General features: G+C 30.5%; 1 protein-coding gene, 1 non-coding gene and 1 pseudogene across 2 annotated transcripts in view; 2 read left to right on the top strand and 1 right to left on the bottom strand.

Annotated features, from left to right (window-relative positions):
• The window catches only part of LOC113398427 (tetra-peptide repeat homeobox protein 1-like), a 306,660-nt gene that overhangs the window by 185,949 nt on the left and 96,809 nt on the right, over positions 1–23,902 (bottom strand). The window lies entirely within an intron of this gene.
• LOC113398444 (uncharacterized) lies at positions 5,572–14,177 on the top strand (annotated as a pseudogene).
• Positions 13,051–13,167, top strand: LOC113398453 (U5 spliceosomal RNA). The gene has a single exon (XR_003368902.1). It is a non-coding gene; the product is annotated as a U5 spliceosomal RNA (small nuclear RNA).

Raw genomic sequence — 23,902 nt, 5'->3', positions numbered from 1 at the left:
TCAAGATCTTGATATTATTTATCATGTGAATTGAACATAGATGTTGTTAATTTTCCTTCAATTAAGTTCACTACTTCTGTTGGAATAGTCTATACATATGAAATGTAGATTAAACGATTACTCATTGTATTAATCTTACGTCTAGCTTTTGAAACACTGATCAAAATATAAATCTGAGCGGTTGAATGGTGATTGGTCAGTGTCAGCCGATGACGCGATAGGCGACCAATGATAAATCAGTATTTCAAAAACTGGAGGTAGTTTTTTTAAATCATCCAAATCGAAATTGACTGTCTTAATCGGATGTTTAGAATGGATTGATGAACCAATGTTCTCGGCGAAATTGGAGTGCGATGATGTTCTATTAGACCCAGGATACTTAGGGTCAAGGGTACTTAGTAGTCTTGTTAACTGTTTTCTCCATGCACGCTATAAACGAAAGGCGTGTTTAGGGTGCACTAGGAATAATATTGCATAGTAGCATTTTAGTCCAGTGTCTCCAGTCTCCCAGAACACTTATAATCTGGGGACTAGATAACGTACGTAAAATAATATGCATTATGTTATGTAACTGGGAGCCAGACCCCCCCCCCCTCCCCTATAAAACTGTTTTACTACTAACTGTAGAATCTCTTGATGAATCAAATAGAAACGTCATTTTCATTTTGGTTTTTTCTATATATGAAATCAACAATTTCTAATTGTTTCGTCATATGTAATAAGTGCAAAAATATCTTTGTTTTTTAAGAAGGTATACTGGCAAATAGTTCAACTGACGTTGTGGTCCCTAGAAATTGGCTCCACGAGATAAATTAATCCTCCCTTACATAAAGGGCCATCAACGTTGGGAACTAGGATGTTATGTCCCTTGCACTTTTAGTTAGACTGGTTGACTCACTCTTCAAACCGGAACACAACAATACTAAGTATTTCTGTTTGGTGGTAGAGTATGTAATGAGTGGTACCTACACACTACACAGACAATCTTGCATAAAGGCTTTATGCCAGGCTCCAAGTAGTCTGTATTTGATAGTATTAGTAGTAAAGTTTCAGAAAATAATTGCTTAAGAAATATATTAATCGAAGCAGGATCTCGATACAAATATGCATTCCATGCATATTATGCAAGCTATGGACCAAAAATTGTAATTTTTTTTTACATATCCTATTTTTTTATATTATTCTTTTATTTCAAAATTGTTTGAAAGTTACTAAAAGGAAATCCAAAAAATATTTCTTTTATTTATAATAATTAATAATAGTTAGCAGTTACATACAGTTTGCATGAAAATAATAATTATAAATTAATATTATGTGTTTATATTATTGTAAATAGTTTTAGATATAGCGACTAATTAGACATAGAGGACTTTATTTGATAAAATATTAATTGATTATGGTATTTCGTAAACGAGCTATAATTTTATTTATTATACATCTTATAGAAACAGTGTTTGAAACTAGTTTTTAGAAAAAAATGAGTTTAATTACCGTCGTAAAACATTTCTACAAAAACTCCTTTCCACGATTTGAATTCGTAGGGAACAAAATACTCGACATGTTAGCCAATCCTTTGAAATATTTTGACCAACGAAGGTCACGCGCATTAATCAATGAGAGTACAGAACAATTTATTTTGGGGTTAGTGTCGTGGAATGGACTTTAGTTCATATAATTCTGTAAAACGCAAAACACCTGAAGGCTAACTAGCACGCGCTTTTTTTTTTAACAATATGGGTAATAAACTCTAGGAAGTTATATTTAATCGTTATCCTTATTGCCAGTTGTAAACGCATGCTGTCACATTTGCTCCACCAAAAACATGAGAAGAAATGTTTCATAAACAATCCGCCAGGGGCGCTGCATGTTCCTGTATATTTAATTCACGCCCAGGAAAAGTTCCTCTTATAATATTCTTAAAATAGTATAATAATAACGTATTCTATAGTCGATATATCGACAGTGATAACCTGCCTTATATTTTAGATCTCTAGTAAATAATTAATATATAACGCATCTTCTATGCCCATATTTTTTTTAGAACTTAATATCGTATTTATTAACGTAACCGTTAAGAGTTAAGATATGTATAATTGTGTATAATTATTTATGTAGTAGTCGGACCAAAGGTCGATTTCAGTGCTTAAAGATCATCGATATGAAATTAAAATCAAAAAGCGATTTAAGCGCTGGAATAATTTGTTTGATATAAAATAACGTGTATATAATATAATTATTTTAATGTTTCCTTTTTGTGAGCACGATTTTTGTATTATATTGAAACACGGTTGGTGCTTTTTAAGATACTGATTTTTTATACATAATATGCCATAATGTTGCTACTTTTCTGTGTAATCAGTTTGTCATTTTTATTGAATAAAATATTAATTTCTTTAAAAATATTTTTTTCCTATTTCCTGGGTCAAAATTATGGTCTTTTATTTACTTCAAGTACTTTTAAATTATGTACATATAATTACTAAATAAATGACTACACCGTTTTCTTGTGGCTTTGTCGTCATAGCACGCCAGTTTGGAAAAAAAATTGCAAAAATTGATATTTGAAATATTTATGGTGGTTCATTTACAAAATTAATAAGGATTAGGATGATGAACATCCTACGTTTGTTTTATTGTTAATGTATACACAGAATATAAAATGAGGAGAAACGTAGAATGATTCATTGTCAGAGTACCACCGTCAGATTTTCTTCCGAGCAAGTGTAGGTTATGGAATGATCATTTATCAAAAATTTCCCGGAGCGCTATAATATGAAAATTATGACACTTCGAGTATGTCTACAGATTCCTTCAGAACCCGCAGCGCTTTAACAACTCTTTTATGTTGCAGGGGTCCAAGGTCTAATGGTTCTGGTTATAGGCATACAAAAGGACCGTATTTCCAGATGTTGTCATAAATTTTCCCAAGTACATTCTTGAGTAATTTTCCTTCTATCCCTACATATCGTGTGGTCAATACTATAAATAACTGGGTCCAAGAAAAGCAAAATAAATTTAGATACTTTGTTCAATGAGTTCTCGGTCTTGTTTATTTACTATGGTTTATTAATTGTTACTACAAAGACCCCAGCATCTTCCAACCTAGCCTTCTTCAAATATATTTATTAGAGACAATGAAACTTAGACATAGACAATGTTACTAGTTTTTAATAATCTTTATCTCTACAAATTTATATATAAATGCGAAAGTAACTCTGTTACCTCTTCACGATTAAACCCCTGAACTAATTTTGATGAAATTTGGTATGGAGAAAGTTTGAGTCTCGGGAAAGGACATGATAACTCTTTTAATTCACCCCTCAAGAGTATACAGGTTGTTGTAAAAATTCGCGCGGGTAAAATTCAGCGAGAATGATATAGTTAGATTATATCAGCTAGATATATCCCAAACAAACATTGCATTACAATACAAGAAAAAATATTCTGATTATTATAGAACCAACACAATATCACATTTTTGTAACTCAGTGATTTGTGCACAGACACGTTTTTTTTTCTCTAGTAGGTTATATTAGAATCGGTATCGGTAATAGTATTTAAGATTATTCTTAATTTAAAATTAATACACAAACTGTCCAAGTACATTTTATAGATCTTGATTTACGATTGAACTGATTCAATATTAAATTTATTCTTTTTTTTTAAATGTTTTAATAAGTGAGTTCATTCAATTGTGAAACGTAAACACATCTTAGCTATTTGTATTCTATATAAATTTATTATTAGATTAAAACTTATAATATTTATAACAATGTAGTTTATTTTTAATTAAAGCAGTTTTTTATGTCATTTCTAGATGAACTGGCAAACCCACCTGAATGTGAGTGGTCACCGCTATCCAAAGATTATTTATTAGTACCTACTGTAGGAAATATTAGTCTTTCCCCATATCACCACTGCGACACGAAACTTGGGATCTAAGATGTTATGTCCCTTGTACCTGTGGCTCCACTGCACAGCACACTGGCTCTTGCACTCACCCTTGACCCTTTAAACCGAAAAACGACGTATGTGAGAGAGGACCAACCCAGACGGGATTGTGCAAACCCCTACCAAGTTCATTAAAACTACGGTAGATAAAAAATAATCTTAGATATTATTGCTTTTAATTATCATATATCAAAAAATATTCACGATATCTTATGATTACGTAATTAACATCTTATAACCCTCGGCTCGGCGCAAGTCTATGGAAGTAAATTATATTACAAGGCAAGGCAGCTCTTGTGTTTCACATCTATTAAGGCGACATATTAATTTAAGAGCATAATGGTTATTAGTTGCAGGCATGACACTAAGCCCCTTGATAATAAACGTATAGCGATGTTATGCTTGGTTGTATACGTAATGCTTTGTCTTCTTCTTTCGAATGTCAAATTATTGAAAACAGAGAGAGATAAAGGCTGTATGCTTACGCTGCTCGCTTGATAAACGCGGGTTCAATTTCCGGTAAAGGCAATATTTTCGTGTTCAAGATTCATGCAAACGAAATAATGGGAACAGCCTGTAATGGGTCTCGGTATCAATGTCTAACGTTTATTATTTCACTGAAAAGCAATAAAAAGGTTATTTTGATAGTAGATTGATAGATTGATAGGTTTTGAACCATTATACTATATAAAGCAATATACTTTATAAAATACACAGGCTTCCTCACGATGTTTTCCTTCACCACCGCACATAATTAAGTCTTATCACAAATTAAGCACATATAAACTTTTTTTTGCTTGCACCTGTCTGATCTGTAAGCGTATTATTTGTTTAAGATTAACGTGTTGTAACTACGCTATATCGACTCAAAAAATAAATAAATAAAAATTAGTCTAGATGAAAAGTAAATTGAATATCAATTTCTACACAATACTATAATACATTCCAATCAGTCTCTCACTTATCACTTAAGAAAGGTAACATGAGAAGTGTTCTCGTATCAAGGATGCTCTCGTCTCGGCCGACGTGACCCAATAACTGAAAAGTTAGTACGACCCTGGTGCCCGACATTATTTCTATTATTAGGCATTTAAATTTATTTCATTTAAATTATTATTTTCATATTTTACATTTAATATATTTTTTATATTTTTATTATATATTATACATAGGTGCATTTTAATTTTAATATAATTGCTTAAAGATAATTGCGTCCTATGTTTTGCACTATTGTAATATTGCTTTGGTATAGATCTTATTATTTTTTATAAGCTATTATGAAATTATTTTGATAAAATAAATAGAGCTGCAAATATAAAACATGTAGGATATTTTTTTAGTCTTTGACAACTTTAATAAAAAAAAAAAAATTATATGCCATTTTCGACAAAAAACAAAATGTCTTGATGAATATTTTATTTATTGAGTTAACTTAACTCAATATAATCTGATTTAATTATTATGCTTTTTATTAATTTGATATGTCTTTCTCGACAGACTATTGCTTTCGTTCCTTGGGTTCCATTTTTGATTTATTAGCTCCAGATGTAATTTTATTTAAATAAAAAGAAAAATTGGTAGATTGATACCGTGAAGGTTCTACATATTAATCTATGAGGCTTAGGCGGAAGGCGGGCGTGTCGTTATCACAGTGCGCAGGGAACTGCCGTGGGCGGCGCACGAGGTAAGTGAAATTGCATTACAACGACAACACTAGCATTATTTATATTTAACAAGAAATCGTTATGGAATAACAGAATATCGTATAGGGTAAATCACGGTATTTTTTTGATTGAGTGGTTGATTTTTTATTTGAAATATTCATTTATTGAGACATGTTAAATTGATTACTCGTTATTTATATGGTCCATGGAATAAGGGACTCAACAATGAGTTGTATTTATTTTTGCTAAAATTGTGAAGCTCTAACGGGAATTAATGATTATTTATAAAATATCTATGGTTTTTCCTTTGTAATTATTTTAATAGCTTAATTAATATTTTTTAATTAATTAAAATATATTTTTTTATTTGATAAATCTGAAATTAGATCTGCAGTAATCATCCTCCGAGCACTCCTTTGTTTTTCATTGTTTAAAAAGTTTATCTTGTTATCTATCAAAATTATATAAATATGAATGAAATTTTATATGATATTCCTTATACATATATTTATTGTATTTTAATGTACCGATTTAAGTACTTTTTATTTAAATAATCTGTAGTTATGTACGGCTTATTCGTACATAAAATTGAATATTAAAACGTCTTATAGAAAGCTAATATATAGTCTTGTAATCCCCGCTTTTATTTTATAAGACAGGGTACAACTGTCATAAAAACATATGACGTTTGCGTTTCGTTTTTAACTTCTGTATTAGAACTCAAAGTCATTAATATATTAATAAAGAGGTATTAAATAAACGTAAAATACAATACAAAGAAAAAACCCATGATATTTTAAAATTTTTCGACATCATAAATATCCTATTACATACCAAATAACACGAATAATTTAATAATTAATAATTTTAAAAATATTTTTTCTTACGTATATTTTAATACTAGCCGTACTCAATTTGAGCTCGTCAAAAACATTCTTGCTAATGGGTCGGAACCCCCGGCGTCCTCTTGGAGCCTTTTCAGGATGTGCTAAACACAAGGCATAGAATACTTTAATTTATAAATTATTTTAAAAAATCTTGATATTTTAAGAAAAATAACTGTCAACTTATTTTTCTTTTTTATATTATTTATGAAAAGTAAGTTACATGCTAAATTAATTCAGCTTAAAGCTTACATTTAAGCAATAAGAGTCTTTACTTAGTAGATAGTATTCACCAATGTAATGAAATAATTAAAAGGTAGATAACTACGAAAACTAAGTAGATAGATATTATTATAATAATTAATTAGTAGTTTTTATTTTTATTTTGTATCATATGATCGTTCAATGTTTAAATGCAGACAACTTAACTTGTAATCTTTAATATAATTAACTATTTAGAGTGACTTCAACGGTTGGTGCTTATTAATAAAATCAATATAATATGCGCTTATTTTATATGGCCCCACGATCTGCGACAGTTTTAATTGTACTTATGTGTTCATTGTAATATTTACAAAGGTTAGCCCTTATATTTATACTACTTTACTGTATAGCGACCTACATAATATCCAGGAGAGCACAGCTACATTGCCTAGGGCCGGCTCTATGACTGATTCCGTGCCCGGGTTTAACCTTGAGTCAATCAATATGAAAGGTTTTAAAAATGCAAAGGCAGTAATCACCTCTGAAGGCGTGTCGTGATCCTTAATTTTTTTTTTTGCCTACCTTTAACTCAAGAACTTGACCGATTTGAATAATTCAATTTTAAACTTCATTCTATTGAGGGGTCATTTACAATTTTTAATCAACATGTACAGTATGACAGTTGTAGTAATACTTAAGTATAAAACCTCAAATAAAAAAAACTCAATTAATTTGTATATTTAATTTTTTATTCTCTGCTAATTTTAGGGTTAGATTTTTATTTTAAGTCCGTACGTTTTTCTATTAAAATGTCTTGGAATTACGTTTAAAGAATTAATTTCAGATATTATATATACAATTTGAGAAACTGAAACTCGATGTTAAATTTGCGTTTATATATTTAGAGTTGATACGGTTCTTTCCCTTTTGGTATGTAAGTGATATTTTTAATCAGTTTTTTTTTTAAATAATTGTATGCCATATCCATGCGATATTTTCTTGCTCAACTGTAATGCTTCTATTGTCACCACTTTACACGACCCTGAAGCAAACGATCCGTCGCCGAAAGTAATTAATTACGAGAATAACTTACTTGGAATACTGAGGCTCTATTGTAATTTCGAATAAATTAGTTTGACTATATTTATTAAATGCATTAATTTTAGACTCAGATTAATTTCATTTAAATCAATCTCTTTTTGCTATAAATTTTGGCCATTAAATTTGCGTAGCTTTAATTTTTCTGTTATTAATAATGTAAGTTTTGAGAAAAATATTTATATACTTACTTAATGTACTTGGTGGTAGGGCTTTGTGCAAGCCCGTCTGGGTAGGTACCACCCACTCATCAGATATTCTACCGCCAAATAACAGTACTCTGTATTGTTGTGTTCCGGTTAGAAGGGTGAGTGAGCAGTGTAATCACAGTTACAAGGGACATAACATCTTAGTTCCCAAGGTTGGTGGCGCATAGGTGATGTAAGGAATGGTTAATATTTCTTCAGCGCCATTGTCTATGGACGGTGGTGACCACTTACCATCAGGTGGCCCATATGCTCGTCAATCTCTCGCCAACCAATGTCATAAAAAAAAAACAAAAAAACGACTTACTTATAATAAATATAAGCGTTCCATTTATTTCCTTTTTTTTTATTACTGACAACTAAAAACAGTTTATTTTGTTATTTTTTTTTTTTAATTTACTGAGAGTTTGGTATAAACTATTGTTATTAGTACATATTATATGATGCTTAAAATATATTGAAAACTAGTTGGCTCGAAAGCTATGCCTTATTTAATTATAAACTTGGGTCTTTCTAGTTTGTTCCACGAGTATACGTCAGTGGTTGCATATTATAGAGGTTGTACTGAATAAAGCCTATTATTGACTTTGTACGAGAAACTTTGATGAAGTGAGCGGTACGCAGAAGCTCTATTCCCTATTTCTTCTTCAATTTATATAATTTTCAACCTTTATACATTTTTATTGGTGTGTTTTAATATGATGGTTGGATGTATTGATCTATTGAAGTTCAAACACCGGTTTAGTTCGTTTATTTTCAACTGTATTATTCATCGAACGTGACATAGTCAGTGTCCCCTTTGTACAAATGTAAGCTAGTCAGATAAGAATTGAATTGATGTTATTACAGGTTCGAATTCACAAAATATTCCGCTTCTAAATTATTTCTTTATATTTTTACCAAATGAATATTTATGTGAGTTGGTTATTAAATATTTGCATATAAATATAAAATGTATTTAAGCTTGGTTTTTATAATTCTATGCATCCTATTGTATTCGGTTGAGTTGATACTTTGTAGTTGTTAAAGGCACTCATGCAGGCTTTCTGGCATAGTATCATCAAGGTATAATTGTAAAGGTTATATTAGTATCCCAAATAACAAAAAATATAATAATCACAAATAGTACAATTTAATTAAATGTTATTAAAAAGAAAACTCTTCAAGCGAAGTCAGGTTTGTCCAACAGTGGGCAAATTTCTGCCAGTACAGGCTGATATTGTTTTTTTTTTTATATAAATTATAATATTTTAAAGGACATAGACCAATCATTCGATGATCACAATAAAAAATGTATTACACGATTGTACATTGTATATGTATGTTTTGATAATAATGTATGTTGTTCCATTAGGATCGAAGCTATCAATCTACGTCCAATATTTATACAAGTCCACGGCCCGGTTCGAACAGCCTTGACCTGGGACCCGGCTTTATTGAAGCTCCCTCCATGCTTTCACGATAATGTTCTTCTAAATTGAAATTCCACTACGTCGATGGAATTTATCTTTTATTTATTGTTCAGCAAATATCGAGCCTATATCTGGCTTAGGAAATAATTATGGCTTTCGTTCTTATTCTTTGTAATTAAGGGCTCTTATTGCTTGATATTGAAAACTAATTAGTAGACGGCGAGGAATAACGTACTGAGTTGGCTTTAGAAATATAATTTATTATTATAAATATAATCTCTATATTCAAACTATTTTTACATGTTTGCATGAATTTATTTATTTCTCCATGGAGTACAAATTTAAGTAAGCTACATTATCATATATTTGCGGACAACGGTACCTAAAAAGGTAGATCCTGTACATTAGTACAGTATTGTATTTAAAATGAACCATACTTAGTCCAGTGCGTTAAAACATCAATTTTGCCGTTTTTTCTAACTTCAAGGCCGAACAAGCATAGAGTGCAGAGTTTAATTGTTCATTACTTGTGTTTATGACTAATTTCGAGGAAAGCTGCATGTGTTGGGTAAATTCTGACGTAAATAATGTTTTCAACGCAACATTAATAAATAGCGCCAAACCTTTAAATGGAGAGAAGGTCTTTGTTCAGTAGGGAGAAATTTACGAGTGTTGTGTAAAATATGCTTTTAAATGATGTAATGTTTTCAATTAATGCTTTACAATTAAAATGAATCGTTATTACTGGTTAAATAAATGGAAGATTGTGAAGCGTCAAAAACTATCCATAGCCAGCTTATAATATGATACATCAGCGAAAACGAATTCGTACTTTTTTTTTCATATTTCTAGAATTTAAAAAAAAAAACATTAATACATTTAAAGGGATTAATAAAATAAATATGTACATATATATTATAGTCATGGTGCTTTACACAACGATTACGCCTGAGATGAGCGACGCGGTGCTCCGGCACTTGCGTGACAGTTTCTTCGCCGATGAGCCCCTGAATAAAGCCGTTGAACTCTGCCAACGTGGCCAGCCGCACGCTGCCTTAGAACGGCTGTGTGCTGCCACAATGGCCGATGGACTATCCATTGCTGCTGTTGAGAGAGATACGGTAAGAAAAACTTTTCGCCTTCTTTTTAATAAATATGACATATGTAACTAAATACTTCATTATAATGATTAAGTTGTCGCGGCTTCGCTCGTGTTTAAGGGGTTATTCGTCAGGTATTAAGTAGAAACTATGTTCTTCCTTGGATTTCAAGCTTGCTTCATACTAATATATCATGAAATTCGTTTCAGTGGTATGGCTGTGAAAGAGCAACAGACAGAAAGGCAGAGTTAATATCGCTTTTATAGATTAGTATAAATAGTATAGTTGTATAACATCTCTATCCTATATTTCAAGTTAGTGTTCTGCGTTGAGTATCTAGTTTGTTATTAGGTACAACTCTACTTGTAGAACGTATGTTCATATATTGCTACTAAGTATCTACGGAAGTTATGTTTGCCTTTAAAAAAAATAATTGAAAAGATTATTAAAATAAATAAAAATAAGTATAGATGTTAAAATTCGATTTTCGTTGTATGTTACTAATAAAAATAACGTGGCAGGCTACATATGAGATAAACCCGGCGGTCTATGCACACACGAACGTACAGATAGGAATTACTCTAATGCTAAACTAAGTATTAGTACGTAAATACTCTATATTACTGTGTTGCGAATAAACTGTTGTCTTTGGTTATTAATATGTCATAATTTCTAGGTTTTGGGAGTAGCCTTAAATGGCATATTGTGACCCGGGGACATCGAACAGTCCATTGAAAAGATCCACCAATCATCTGACGAGAAATACAATAAGGTATATACATGCTACGTCTTCTGTATAATAGTAAATTAAAAATATATGATTTTAATTAGCCAACTTTCAAGTATGTCGTATCTCCTTTTTTGATGGTACTACTGACTAACCAGATCAAGATAATCAATGCTTATTGTTGTCTGGAATGGTGTTCAAACATGTGAATAAAACGCTTATAGCTTTTTAATAAAGACGTCTTTGATAATTTTTATACTATAGAATTATAAATGTTTCCATACTTGTGAGCAATGGAACTTTTTTTAATGATTGATATATTGTTTTGTGACACTAACAGTACTTATTATTCACTATGTATAAACTTGGTACAGCTTTCGTTGTGGGGCTTTGTGTTAGCCTGTCTGGGTAGGTACACCCACTTGTCAAATATGTAGAATATACGAACGATAATACTAAGAATTGTTATGTTCCTGATTGAAGGGGGGGTGCACGAGGGTCGTAACACCATTAGCATTGGCGATCTACGGAATGATTAATGTTTCATTGAAAATTTTTTTTTAGTGGTGGTAATCACTTGTACTATTAGGTGGAACTTTTGCCAGTCTAAGTACCTACTTATATTTTTTTTTTAATAAATGTTTAATTTCAGTAGATCAGAATAAAAAAATAAATTTAAGCTTGATAATAATTCTCCAACAAATATATTTCTCAATCCCTCGCAATCGTCCCCTTATTTTTCGTGACAGGACAATCGTTTTTTTTTTTTTTTTATATATAAAATAATACGTATTTGTGCCAGTCTTAAATATACCACATGCAATAATATTTATCAAGTTTAACAAATTATTAAACAATTAATTACAATAATTATTTTATGTAGTATAATAATGTAAAATAAATAGTTTAGTAATAAGTAAATAATTACATACTTATAGGTATTAATAATGTGATATTATTAATGACGACATCTTATGACATAGCACCGTGAGGCTATATATATACATATACCTATATTTTTTCATTCAATATACTTGGTATCTTGTCATTCGAGTAACCACAGAGATGATTTTTATTTTATTAAAAAAAAATAATGTCAGGTAAGTTTTTATTCTGAAAATAAAACATATTAAAAACAAAATAAAACGATTGTTTGCATCATTTTAAAGTATTATTATATCCGAATAAAATAATAGCTATTACATGGCTACCTGAACGCTTCAGACTTATTAAAATACCTTTCTAACATTTTTCAGATCTTTAGTATTCTTTACACGGTGAGTCGTGACCTGGATCTATTCAACACGTTTCAAGTGGATCGCATTCTTGAATGCCGAATCATATCTGTCTCTCAACAAGCGCGCGGCAAAGGACTCGCCAAGGAACTCATGAAAAGAAGTATAGAAAAGGCTATGGAACATGGATTTAAGGTTTGTTTATGATAATATTGTCTACAATTTATTCTAAAATCAAATTGTTACCTTACCAAATGCCACCAAATAGTTCTTAAAATGTTTTATAGATGGCACTGTTGTAGAACAGTCCACCGTCTCATAATATTTTAAAAGTGGAAGTTTTATTATAAAATGGACATAAAACTTTCTTAATCAATATTTAACTGTCTAATTTATCATTTATCTATTCTAATACTAATAGAAAATAGAAAGGAATATTATTTTAAAGCTTTTCTAGTGTTTTCAGAGCTTACTCACTAGATGTCGCTGTACTATATTCGCTAAATTGTACATCGCGCTGGCAAGATTTTTTCCTAATAGTATATATGCTTCGAAAATTATTTTTATCATTACTCTGGTTTCCCTTCAAAACGTATAAATCTTTCGCCTTTTACTAAAGATTTCCGTGGAGGGGAACACTCAAATGAGTCTAAACATATTTTTGCAGCCTCACTCTAGGGTGAGGTTAATAAGTGGTTATTTCATAGAGTTAATTTTTTAGAACTTTCGACAATTTGACCGTCGAGAGTTGACCGCGCAGGCTTTTCAGTACATCGATAATTCGACAGTGCAATAAAAAGTAATAAACAATAGTACCGATAGTATAGATAACTCTCCGTGAGTAATTATATTGATAACAGCGATATTTTCGATATGCAACACTAGTACAGATATTAGATACTATACTTTTAAACATTGTACATATAATAAAATGATAAAAACCACCAAATTGCGACATTTACCACGATATAAGTTATGAACACAAATTGAGCACATGAAGTGGTGCTTCCCCGTGTTTGAACACGCAATCTTCAGTTGAGATTACGCGTTTCAACAATAACGTCTACGTTTATTTCTTCTCCAACCATTGCTGAGTAATTAATTTAAGAAACTGTAAAGTAATGTAATAAGTTATGGTTTGGCCTCCTGGCAGCCTGGCCAACTCCTATTATGGAAGGTTTCCATAAGTAGGAGCTAGCCAGGGTGCCAGGAGGCCAAATTTCAGAATGCGCATTTTGCAACAGTTATACTATGAAAAATAAATTTGCACTCAAAGTTCTACATAATATTAACTCATAGCGAAATCATTTTACTCTAGCAGTTATACCTTTTCAGTTATTATCTTCAGAAGTATCTCTTCCTACAAAATAAGTATTGAAAAATCAAATCTTGCCAAAGCCGGTGAGGACGCGCATCGTGAAATTGTAAACACTAAATGCGCCAATGTAAATACAATTTCCAGCTGTTTAAAGTGGACGCAACCGGCGCTTACTCGCAGCGCATCTGCAGCAGTCTCGGGCTCCGCGTGCTGCAGAAGGTGCGCTACGCGGAGCACTGCGACGCGGGCGGAGCGCCCGTCTTCAAGGTGCCGCCGCCGCACGACTCGCTCTGCGTCATGGCATTAGAATTGCCATAGTATGACGATCTGAGTTATAATGTCTTATTGAATACAGAAATATTTATAAAAAATATATGTAATTCTTCTGATGAGTGATTCGGAACTTAACGACACTTAAACATTACGACTACACTACCTATGCAGTCTTTTCGGGATGTCGTGTTGTCTTGAAAATGACATGACACCAGAGGAAGCTCAGCAGTAGGGCTTGAAGTTTCAAGAAAGGTGTGGTGTTTCGATCGAGTATTTGAGATTCACCCAATAGTTATTTATCTTTTTATATTTATTTATTTTAAAATGACGTATCCGCACAATAAATACTATCTAACCGTCGCGTCGCTGAGTTAAGTCATTATTCGTTCAAGTTCAAAATTTGTAATGACTAATGATACTTCTCAAACCTCGCGATTGCAATTCATGCGTGTCTGAATTGCAATGGACCCTGATAGTTGTTTTCCCTAACAACAAAAAAGTTTCTGGTATTCTTTCGTAAGAGCGATTAATGGCGTTTAGTAGTTGTTCAAATTATTAATGTTTCGGAATATGTGTATTCTTGGTGGAAACAAAATCTGTAAAAATAACATTTATAAAAATACTTGACAAGTATATGTAAAAAGTCAAGTTATTGACATTAAAAAATATTGTAGTTCAAAATTTCACTACAGATAAAATTAAATTGTACGTAATTCGACTGGCATTTTAAATTAATACATATTTATACTTCCTTCTACAAATTAAAATTAAACTTTTCAAGTTGTTCCAGGAAAGTGTAGTCCTTCCTGAATACGCCCATGATGTCTAGTTTTAAAAGCTATTGTGACTTTTTTGAATAGGAATATATCTGTCTATTTTTATCTAAAGTTAGAAAAGCTACATAATACTGTGAATGTTCTTAATACATTAAAATAATAAAATTTGTAGCTCTTAGAATTTGTAATCTGTGGGTAGAATTCTTATTAGAGTCTGTCGCATAAAAATTGATGTCAAAAGGACCTTTGTATTAAATGATTCAAAGTATTTTTTTCGCATATTTTGATCGCATCGCACACAATGCATTATATGTAAATCTGTAAATTTTGTAATATTCTTTTTTTATTACACGTGCTTGTTGCCAGTTAGAAATATTAAAGCGACGACGAATAAAATTTGCGACAGACAATAAATAAAAATTAAAATTAAATGTTAAATAATATTTACGAATGTTTGAATGTATTATTAAAATATGTATAACAAGTTATAACCTATTAACGATAAAAATAAATAACAAAAGAATATTATAAGTAATTACTTGATGTTTAAAAAATATTAAGAGACAGCCGCTAACCGCACAAATCTTTAATGTAAAACATAGAAGATTCTTTGAACAATAACGAAAAAATTCTATCGATTTTAATTAATATATGTTTAGATGATACAAATGTATATTATTAATCTTTCAATCGTTTATAATAAAACCAAAAAATGTCGAATTTTATTATATTTTTACACTCAATATACTTTTTAATATAATCTGTCTGTATTGCAACACAAAATATTTTCTGTATTAATAATTTTATGAAATACTTTTTGTAATTCCTTTACAATGTTTATAGATATTAAATCGTAACTATAATAAAATATTTATATTCGTATTTATCTTGATATATAAAAACTATATACACTAGAAACTCTATGTGTGTTAGATGTTTGATGTAGACATTTGAAATTGTTAATGTTGCGTATGAGAATAAATATAACTTATAGAATAATAATTTGTTTGGTTTGATTCACGGTTTATTTCCCTACTCGGTGATGTTAGAACATAAAAAAGTTTAGTTAAAGTTTTCCTACATTGGATTACAATAATTCCATCAGAGATTAACACAAGGAACGCCCAGAAAGGTTTTAGTGGTTTTTTTTGTATAAAAAGCAACCTGTGTGCTATTACAGACTATAGAACCTCTGTGTCAAATTTAATTGAAATCCATTAAGCCGTTCTGACATGATTGAGTAACAACATCCATCTAAACTTTTGCATTATTATGGTATAGGTTGGCGGACGAGTAAATGAGCTACCTAATGGTAAGTGGTCACCACCGCCCTAGCACCAAGAGAATTTATAATATTAGTAAGATAAATTTATTGATATTATCGGTATCTTAAAATAGGTAATATGGACCAATGTGGACTGTAAATTTATATATACCTATGTGATATATAAATGACAAAACCGTAAGAGAACTTAGGTTTAGTTAACTTACAGAATTGTACATAACAAAGTGACAATATACCTATAACATTTGATAAGATAAAAGTTATTAATTCTTCACAAATTATACGTCATTCAGATTGTATGTGCGGTACATCCTTATGCTCCGCATTTAGATTTCGATCTTCTGAGCCATAAAGACATCTACAATATATTCTTATTTTTGCTATCTTTTTGTATTTGAATAATTTAATTGGTCGTCTAACTTTTAATCCATATAATGTTCAATTGGAGTGGGAAGTGGAGCTAAATTCCGATTTGAAACTGTTGATTCGCGTCCAATTCTATGTTTCACAAAAATGTAATAAGGATTACTGTATAATAGTTCATGTTTTTAAATATATGGATGTTTTTATTGCGTATATTTTTATTACCACAGGTCCAGGAAAAATACCAAGAAGGTAACGATTTTCCATGAGAATTATTAAATAGCCTTTCATGTGGAGTTGTATTATAAGAAGCGAACGATTTGCATGTAAGGTCATACCATATAGACGCTCGACTTGACCAAGGAATTGAAGAGTCACAAAGTTACTTGCTCAGTTATTGTTTGTTCGTAGTTTTATTTTTAAATTCATTATTTGTACTATTTTTTATCGATAAAAGTGATGGAGCTTCCTTTATCTATCAAGGCATCGGCTTTCGTTTGAATAATGTACGTCTGAATGTAGTAAGAGTATTTGCAGTTTGTTGATTACTGCTTCGACAAACCTTAGCAAAATGGCCTCGTTTAGAACACAGTTGACATGTTACTTTAAAAGCGGGACATTTTATTCTTTAATGTATATCCCAACCGCAAAAGAAGCAGTGTTTCCGTTGTGTACTAAATACCGCAACATTTTGATTGAAACCATTTACTTAATTAGATAATGTATTCAGTTGCAAAGATTTCGTGTTACCAGCTATTTTTTTCGAATTTCGTTCTGAAGTTTCTGATATAGGTTGATTGAAAGCATCATCCAAACTCATTGTAATGTTTTTTAAAAGACACTTTCGAATTTTCTCAAATGTAATACCACTTTTAAACTAACAACAGGATAACGATTATTAATCGATATATTGTTTACAGGACTTTAAAATTGTTTCATGAATTTAAAATTCAAATAGAACGAGAAACTTTCAGATTATAATACACAGATGAGCATATTTTCAAGGGTATAAGTGGTGGATACATTGGTGATTATTTTTTTAATTATTTTATGTTACCGCTTTAAATTAAAACAATTAATGTTATAACAAGTAAAATTTTTTTTTATTAAAGACTGCATTTGAGCAGTTTCAGCCACCGCCTTTACAGGGCGCGCTCTAGATTTGAGATATTTCCAAAGCACAAGGCACAAGGTACCGAACATCTTAATTCCCAGGATTGGTGGCAGATTGGCGATATAAGGAATGGTAAGTATTTCTTACAGCGCCAATGTCTATGGGCGCTGATGACCATCAACCAGGAAGACCATTTGTCCATCCGCCTACCTATATCATCAAGAAGATACGTTTTTGAAACAAATAAGATCGAAAATTGTCTGTATCTTTTACGTATACTGTTGCACTTGTTTCTTTCGCGATATATTCATAATTTTATTATTTTTACAGTAAGTTTTATTTGTAAGTTTTTGTTATTTTTAATTTAAAATATTAATAATTTAAAATATTTGATAATTAAAAAAAAAAAAAAACTATCATGACACGAAAAATAGGTTATCCTTTATCGTATTAGAAAGAATTAGAACACGAACGGAGATCTCATAAAAATAAAACATACATACATCGTCGTACATCATAAATATATTTTATTTCGTCTCGTAATAAAATAGAAGACTTAAATCTCTAAACAGTTCGACGTCAAAGACACTAAAGTTTAAAAGAACACTCGCCTGCCAATAACTTACTTATGTAATTACAAAAGTTTTATTGGCTAGACATTATATGATTGCATTTGATAAGATTTTTTTTTAAGGGGACTACAAGAGCTAAGTGCCCTTGAGAATTGCACGCACACACTTACAAAATCGACAAAAACGGCAAGCCCGTGAACTAATGGTTAAGCGAGGTAACGAGGTTACGCCCAAATATTCTAATAGATGGCGCCAAACCGAGCGAAGTAAGATCAATCATAAATCTCATAAAAAATAGATAGGACAACAGAATTGTTTTTATTTCTTTCGATGTTAGTTAACGAATGATTATAAAAAAAACTGATTCAATTAAACTTACAATATTTTTATTTATATTTGTACACAATAAAATAGACAGTTAGTTTTAACCTTTTTTTCTTTTATTTATATTATTATACCTACCACAATTAGTTCTTATACTAAATATTAAAACATACCAATTTTTAATATTTTATAAAAGTTTGATAATCTATTTATATAATAAAATCGTAAGTGTTCGAAACCTGTAGTGTAGTAACCGTGGGGTAACATATAGCGTAGTGTTTGTTCGTTTTATTAATATCGGTTCACAAAGAAAAAAAAAATTCAATTAAAACAAAAACATCTAAATATTTACAAGAAAAAAATGTCGTCAAGTCGATTTGGTTGAATCATTGGTTAACTAGGTTAATCATACTAGGTTTAATTATAAATCTCATAAAAATAGATAGGATATTAGAATTATTTGTTTTGCTTTGGACTGTTATTCGAAAATGATTAAATAATAAAACTGATTTAATTAAACTTAAAATATTTGGATTTGGTACTACAAAAAAAAAACATTTAGTGTTAATTTTTTTATTAAAATATTTTATTTAATTTCACTTGTATGTATGAATGTATGTACGTATGTCCTGAAATCTTGCAATCAATATTACACCTACTTCCATTGAAGCTATGGAGCTGAAAGTTGGCACACATATTTAGTCTCGATGACAATCCACGATTCATGAATTGCTTCCATTTTCAATCTAATATGGCGGACGTTACTAAAAATTACAATTTTTGAATTACGTACAAATGACACTTCTAAATATTCTAGTTCTCTGGTTCACAACAATTACATTATTTTTTTTATTATTAAAATTAGTTCATACATAACTTTAATTCCTATTATAAACAAAATCGATAAAATTAAACTCTTACGCAATATAAATAGCTTCCGTGTTATTGTTTTCGACTTTCTTTATTCTGTAAAAAATAAATATATGTTAGTAATTATATTTTTATTAATTATAAAATTATGTATTTAAAAAATATGTATCTAAATATGCCCCATAGTACTTTTAATGAAAAATATCAAATTGCTTCGAGATCATGGGGATCGAACGTAGTCACTCTCAATTGATTTTATCCTTACTTTCACCAAATACTCTATCATAATATTTGAAAAACAGCTCGAAAAATCTGATTCTATGCGAACTGATTGCACATTTTTTCTAATAGATGTTTTCAATATTCATAATTTATAAAAAAAAAATATGTTTACTAAAAAAATACTCTTACCTTTTAATATCGTTCATAAGTATGTTCGGCGCTTAATTTATATAAACGTTTTTTAGTTTTCCTCACGCGTTTCACTTCATTTCCCATATTTACACAATTAAAATTTATGACAAATAATATAATAAAAAACAAATGCCTAATTACTACTACATTATTTTAACTTAATATATTTATCTACAAGAAAGAATAATATTTATTATAAGAAAACATGAAACAATGAATTTACAATTAAAATTACAAAAAAATATTTCGTTACGTAATGAGGCTCGTAACGAAAAGATCGACACGTCTGTATAGCATCAGGCCTCGGCCGGCAATGTCTGTACACGGCGTTTACGCACACATGCGTACGAATTTTGTTCGAAAATAAGAATATCTGATTTAAAAAAAATCTATTGAAGTTATTAAAAAAGTGACGCAGAGGTTAAATAATATATTGCTTGTAGAATAATCTGACAAAAAACCAGAATTATTGAATGTATATAAGTATATTTTTTATTTATTAAAATATTTTTTTAGAGGTAACTTTGTGATTTTTTTCTATCGTACCAAATTAATTACATCATGTTTTCAAAATAGCAAATAACTAGCATGTATCCTGAAGATTATCATATATTTTTTTCATTTGGTTTACTGCATCGGATCTTATACTTTTTTGCATTATAAAACTTGCATTTAGCTCATGTAGTCCCCTTAATATATTGGTGTACTATGATATACCGGAACTACGGTGTTATTTATAGATGTTTTAGCGGGTTTTTTGTGGAAATGTTTTATCTCTTTTATCACTAATTTGACATTCAAAAAAAGAAGACACAATTGTTTGATTAATTATCACTAACATTTATAGGTAGAGCAGATGAGGAATTGTCTAATAAATTCTTATTCTTAAAGCCTAATTAAGACGGGTTTTAATGTATGGTGCAAGGGGGTGTACAAGCAGAGGGCGCTCGCCGATAGCGGTCAAGCGTTGGACCATTAAAGTTATCTTAAACATATTTATGGGGCGAGGGGAGATCGGCAAAAGACTGCTTGTACCCAGCGCAATACAGTTCAAATATACTTCATATTCATATAATTCATCTCCTTTTTGATTCATTCGGTGTCATTCTCTTCCCTTAAAAACATATGGGAAAAAAAAATTGTATTAAATATATAAAAAAATCACAACAGCCTGTTAATATCCCAGCACTGGGCAAACGAGTCGCCTCCTTTTGAGGAAAAGTTTCGGAGATTACTCCACCACACTCCTCCAAAGGAACAAAATCGATGCTTTCCGCCCAGCACGAGATAAATTATACGTACAAATTAAGCACATTAATTTAGTGGTGCACGGTGTTTGAACTCAGAATCATCAATTATAGTTCACGTCTTGTCATCACGGCTCACATTAAATGAATATATTATTTAAATCCCACTAATTTTCATTAGGGACAAAACGGAAGTAACAAATAACTATCATCCAAAACACTTGAAGCGTAAATTTACATCGTATGTAATTATATGTTTTTTAACTTTAATTATTAACAGAACTTATAATTATAGCACTTTAAACTTGTCCCATTAGTTACCGCGTACTTTTGTTATTACAACCGTACATAACAGATTTATTATTGTATATATTTTTATCAATATTAATATATTGTCTGAACAATCAACGATCTGAGACTGCATACAGAAAATAATTATTATGGCAACCTTTCTGGGTAGATACCAACATCTCATCATACATATATTCTAACACCAAGCAGTTAAACTTCGTATTGTTTTATTCCATTTAAACCCCTGTACTACACTAGCTCTGAGTGAGCTAGTGTAGTACAGGGGTTAACATCTTAGGTCCCATGATTGGTGGTGTATTTGGGATCTAAGTAATGGTTAAAAATTTATTACGGCGTCAATGACTATAGGCAGGTGTGATATACCATCAAATGGCAATTTGCCCGTCTCCCTAATAACTTTATATAAAAAAGTTTGTGAATTGTGCTTAAACAGTTGCATTCAATAATATATCAATCTCAATATCTGATGGGAGCTAAGAGCATGATGCTACGGAATGGTAGTCTAATGTTATCAACTTTTTAAGCTTGTTATGGACTATGAATCAGAATTTCTTGATTAGTCTGTGAAATAAACCTCTTAGTACAACTGCCTCTCGACCAACCAGACTATTTTATGAGTTATATTCATTATAATAATAATAATATTTATTCCACAAAAAAAATATTTACTTAAAATTGACAAATAATTGTCTGAGTCAGTATAAGAGGAGCTTACTCCTAGCACCAAAATAATAAATAAATAAATATTGGACAACATCACATACATTACTCTGATCCCAATGTAAGTAGCTAAAGCACTTGTGTTATGGAAAATCAGAAGTAACGACGGTACCACAAATACTCAGACCCATGACAACATAGAAAACTAATGAACTTTTTCTACATCGAATCGGCCGGGAATCGAACCCGAGACCTCGGAGTGGCGTACCCATGAAAATCGGTGTACCTCGACCACGGAGGTCGTCGATATTTTAATAGTTATATACAGTAAAATAAAAATAATTTTTGGCTGTGCCTAGCATAATTAAAATTATATAATAACAGTAGCTGTGCCCGCGGATTTAACCGCAGTTATTTCAGTTTGTAACTGTAAGAGTCTTATTGTTACTGAAATAAAATAAAATGTTATTGCTGGACAATCGGCTCAACAGATTCAGATTTTATTTATTACAAACAAAGAAATCTTTTTTTATATAATATTATTATGTACGATTCGGTCCGCGCTAAAATACTCCTTATAAGTAAGTAGTTGTTTTCAATAATTACTATACTTAAATACCATTTAAATCCATCTGCCATAATTACTTAACTTTAATAACATTAGCCTTACATACAAACTACCATCTCCTGGTTTAACCCCGCAAGGGGGTTGATTTCTAAAAATACATTATTAGTAAACCTCCACACCATCTATAGAGCAAACATTTTAAATCTCAAGTCTTTTACTTAAAAAACATACGACTTTCATACAAACTTCTAAGCCCCGCTTTACCCCCCTTAGGAGTGAAGTTTCATAAAATCCGTTCTTAGCGGATGTCTACATCCTATAAAAAACCTACCTGACAAATTTCAAGTTTATAGGTGTTGTAGTTTCTTAAATTTCGTGATTAATCAGTGAGTGGTATTTCGCTTTTATATATTAATAATAGCATTAAATATAGTTATATACATATCTGTATTATATAAACTAATAATTAACTGAAATTAAATAATATTAATATTAAGCAAACCTTAAAAGAAATGGTTAAAAAAAGTTAAGCCTAAAGACAGACTAAAAGTTTAATCCAACAACGACAAAACTATCGGCCGATACAAATTCCTTGATGCGCTCTCTGTAACCGGCGCCGTACAGTCGACAGTCGTAGCAACAACTGGGATACTGCCAAGAATTGATTGAACGCTGCTAGACTACGTGACGCTGGTTTGTTTATTATCTAACAATGTCGCCGCTTAGTTCAGTTTATAATTATTTCAGTCACGTTTAATAAAAATGCTATAACGACTTGTTTGAGATTTTAAGAAAAAGGGTTTGGTTTAGTATAATTATTTATTAGTTTGATATAGAATTTCTTCACTGTAAATAAAGGATGTACTTAAATATCATATTATAGAAAATGTTTTTCGACTTTGAAGTACTTGAATCAAAATTACGATTGAATATATCTGTTAACTGTTTCATGGATATTTAAATATCGAATTTAAAATTTTTGAATTTGTAAAACGCGGCTAATTTCTTTCATCGAACTTTCGCAAACTTGATTTAAATAAATATCATAAGAACTATTATAAAATATTTTAAACAATAATAATTTGTAATGCATTATGTGTTTTGACTTAATTCGAGTTTAATATACGTATCAAATTATATAAATTTCCAACAAATGCTTGTTTCCTGACGAATATTTCTTTCAACATGCACGGGGGGACTAATTGAAAACACATGATGCACTTGATCGGCTTCAATTTTTACATTGTTTTCTCGGCTGTTACACAACAAATACTAATTAATGATTATTTTCAAATATTAAAAATCATAAAATAACAGATTTTAAA

This window comes from Vanessa tameamea, chromosome 15 (assembly GCF_037043105.1).
Source record: "Vanessa tameamea isolate UH-Manoa-2023 chromosome 15, ilVanTame1 primary haplotype, whole genome shotgun sequence".
Lineage (NCBI taxonomy): Eukaryota > Metazoa > Arthropoda > Insecta > Lepidoptera > Nymphalidae > Vanessa > Vanessa tameamea.
This window is presented reverse-complemented; position numbering and strand designations above follow the sequence as displayed.